Source organism: Cibotium barometz, chromosome 21 (assembly GCF_041138505.1).
Source record: "Cibotium barometz isolate CiBa-2024 chromosome 21, ASM4113850v1, whole genome shotgun sequence".
NCBI classification, from domain to species: Eukaryota; Viridiplantae; Streptophyta; class Polypodiopsida; order Cyatheales; family Cibotiaceae; genus Cibotium; species Cibotium barometz.
This window is the reverse complement of record NC_141066.1, coordinates 47,552,192-47,556,016: the sequence shown is the minus strand read 5'-3', so window position 1 is coordinate 47,556,016 and position 3,825 is coordinate 47,552,192. Positions and strand designations below refer to the sequence as shown.

Genomic DNA, 3,825 nt, shown 5'->3' with positions numbered 1-3,825 from the left:
TGAGTGATTCTTCGTCAAAGATGAGGGTGCGAGAGAACAAGAAGCGCCTCCGTGCGGGATCATATAGTCGGTAGCCTTTGACCCCGTGAGGCTCTCCGTACCCAACAAAGATTGTTTTGAGGGCACGGTCATCAAGCTTTCGGCGATTTGGGGAAGGTATGAAGGCATAGGCAGTTGCACCAAAAACACGGAGTCGCTTGTAATCAGGTTGACGGCCAAACCAAAGAGTATAGGGAATGGCACCAACACTTCGTGAGTAGATTCGATTCTGCAAGTAACATGCGGTAGAGACTGCTTCCTCCCAGAATGAAGGTGGGAGCCCAGCAACCTTCAGCATGCTACGAGCGGCATTCATTTGTGTACGATTCTTTCGCTCAGCAATCCCATTTTGCTGGGGGTTATGAGCAATAGTAAAGCGTTGCTTGATGCCGTGTTGATAGCAGTAGTCTCGGAACTCAGCCGAGGCATATTCACCACCATTGTCAGACTGTAGCATCTTGATGGTATAGGGTAACTGGTTCTCAACAAGATGACGATAAGTCTGGAAAGCCCGTAAGACCGTGGCAGAGGCCTTATCTTTCAAAAAGGATAGGATTGTGAACCTCGTGTAATCGTCGATGAAGGTAAGAAAGTAAAGGCTGCGAGAAAGAGATGGAGTAGGTAATTCACATATATCTGTGTGAATTAGTTGGAGCGGTGCTGTCGTAGCTTTAGTGTGAGTCGGGTACTTAGTATTAGATAATTTCCCGTAGATACAGCCTTCACATAAGGAAAGACGGCTAGATTGTGGAAGATGGAAGTTCAAGGCCAATCTCTCCTTGGACATGTATTTCATTGTGGTATGGTTCAGATGACCAAGACGATAGTGCCAAAGTAGCGTTTTATAGGGTTGAGCTGGATTATGGACGGCACTGTAGACTTCCTGGGCAGGGAGTGTTGTGCGACCAAGGAAGTACAAACGGCCATACCGGGGGCAGGTAACAACATATTTTCTGCCGCTAGGAAGACGATGATGAATTGAACAATGAGTGTGGTGAAACTGCACAAAGGTGTCTGGGCCTGTCACCTTACTGACGGAGATGAGGTTCTTTGCGATATATGGAACATAGTAGATCTGATCAATGATAACGAGATTCCCATCTGAGAGTTCGACATTCGCACTGCCGACTCCAATGGCTTTTTGAGTACCATTATCACCAAATCTTATATCGACTGGAATTGTAAGAGGTCGATAATTGTGAAGCCACTCCTTGCGGGATGTCAGATGACAAGTAGCCCCAGTATCAAGGATCCAGGTGGATTCAGCTGAATCGGATTGTTGATGTGAGGCAGAAAATGCAAGGAAGGCATCCTCAACCGAAGATGTATCGGATACCACCGAATTATCATCCTCTTCTATCACGTTCTCAGATTCCGTCCCTGAATCAGAGACATAGTTGGCGTGACCTGAGCGATAGGGTGTTTTCCCTTTGTTCGCTTTATTATGCCAACAATCACGTGAATTATGGCCAATCCGATTGCATATGCGGCAATGTGGTTTGGCAAGGCGAAGATTAGGATTATTATGTGGCTTGGAACCATAACGACGTGTAGAGGAGGAGCGAAAACGTTCCATATTGGATCGTGATGAAGATGAGTTTCGATTGGATCGACCCTGTGTGCGGCGAAAACGTGATTGTGGTGTAGAATACATTGCAAGAGTGGTGGTAGATCCCGATGACGTTGAAGCCATCGTGGTGCGCATAGCCTGTTCTTGAATAATGGTGGGTACTAGTGAAGGAATAGTGAGATTGGCTTGATTCGCCTTCGTTGTGATGAAGGGTTGCCAGGACGGGGGCAAGGCGGCTAACAGGCAAATGGCTTGAACATTCTGAGGAAGGATGAGTCCGGACAATGTTAAATCATCCATAGATGTCCGCCAAGACTGGATGAACTTGGAGACATCATCAGACTCGGTCATAGAGAGTTGCATTAATTTTTTTAAGTTCGCTACTTGTGAGGAGACATCTGTGTGCTCATACGTTTCACGAAGTTGTGTCCAGATTTGGTGAGATGTTGTTAGTGTTCGCACGGCCTGTTTTTGACTGTCTTCCATGTGAAGAAACAGTTCTAATCGTGCATTCAGATCTTTGGTCCTCCAATCCGTGACGGCTTGCGCATTGGCTGCAGCCGTTGGATCGGGCATAACTTGGGTTCCGTTGACAACGGTAAGCAGGTCCATTTTCTGCAGAAGAAGCTCCATGGTCATTTTCCATGGCTGATAATTAGTGTCGGTCAATTTATCGACTTTATAAGTTCGGGAGGCTGCTGCGGCTTGGGCCATGGGTGACTACTGTCCGGATCAGTGTCAACGTGCAGCGCTCCGTGTATGTTCTTGGCGTTGATTGGCTTCCTAGCCTGTGCGAGATACCATGTAGAAAAATACAAACTGTGTGTGCATCAAGGTGTTTTCAGAGACACACTTGAGATACAAAACAAATGCGTGTTTACGTTGCTCAATCGGCAGGATACATAGCGACAGTTCGTCGCTTCAGTATGTCGTTTCAAATCACGACGTTTGAATGTTTTAATTTCTTAATAACTAAAATGTCCAGGTGTTATATTTCTTTACGTCCTGAAGTCAAAAGACTCTGAAAGTAGGGATCAAAATGAGGTGGAAGCTTGAAAAGTAAGAGGCCAGCCATGCGAGTCGAGGTGATATCGCCTCCGGCTGCTACAAGGTCGTCCCAAATCTCCCGCATGCGGCGGGTCAACCCATCAAGAGAGTTGAAATCTTTGAACTGGAGGTTGTAAAGCTCCCGTTCAAGTGTGATTTGTCTGGTGAATGACTTCTCCTCGAACTGATCAAGAATCCGTCTCCATAGGGAATGGGCATGCTCCTCCGTAGATACTTCCTTTGTGATGCGATCTGAGAGGCTCATCATAAGAAAGGTGAAGACTCTGATGTCCTGGTCGACCCACTCATCGATCTGATTCTAAGTATCAGTGGGGAGGGATGGCTGGGTTGCCGAATTGGTGAAATCATTCAACCAATCCCAGAGCCTGTGATACAAGATGATGGTCTTCACTATGGTTCTCCAAACTGAGTAGTTGTGCAAATCCAACTTCTTCTCCTCCGCAAACTGAGTGAGAGGGTAATTGTTAGATGTGGCGTTGACCAATGTCGACGCAGTCGCAGAGGAAGAGGGTGTCGAAGTCGCAGTCGAGGAGACGACCGCCTTCTGGGCTTAAGCCTGCTCTGCTCTGCTGCCCTTTCTGCTTCGTGGACGGAGTCGACATGTCGGGCGTGCGCTTGATGTGGAGCTCGGACAGGTGGCTGCTGCAAACAGGTGCGTTTGCTGCAGACTGCAGATGTCGGATCAGCTGCTGAAAAAAACGCAGGTGTTGCTGAAAACGCAGGTGTTGCTGTCGACGCAGGTGCTGCTGCCGCGTGAGATGAGCGCTGAAGTTGCAGGTGCTGAAATTATAGGCTGCAAACGTAGGGTTTCAGTAAAGAAACGCTGAGCTTTTGATGACGTTCACGCGCAGAAAATACTCCAGCTCTGCAGTCCTTAGAACCTGGCGACTGATACCATGTGAGAGTGCGTAGCGGAAGTGGAGGAAAGTGTCACGAGAGCAGGTGCACACCTCGTGGAACGCTAGCACGAGATAGAGAGAGAGAGAGAGAGAGACTCAAACTCCAACTACCCTTATGGAAACCAAGGACCATGTACAAATGCTCCACCAATGGTGTCCTTATATAGGACCCCATGTGGAGGTAGGACATCCACACGACTAGAAATGTGGGGGGAATTAATAAAATAGCGTGGAAAAATAAGGTGGACC

The 3,825-nt window shown here is 47.7% G+C and overlaps 1 pseudogene; it reads right to left on the bottom strand.

The window, feature by feature from the left end:
* Positions 1-2,597: 2,597 nt before the first annotated feature.
* Positions 2,598-3,279, bottom strand: LOC147627266 (uncharacterized; annotated as a pseudogene).
* Between the last annotated feature and the right edge of the window lie 546 nt (positions 3,280-3,825).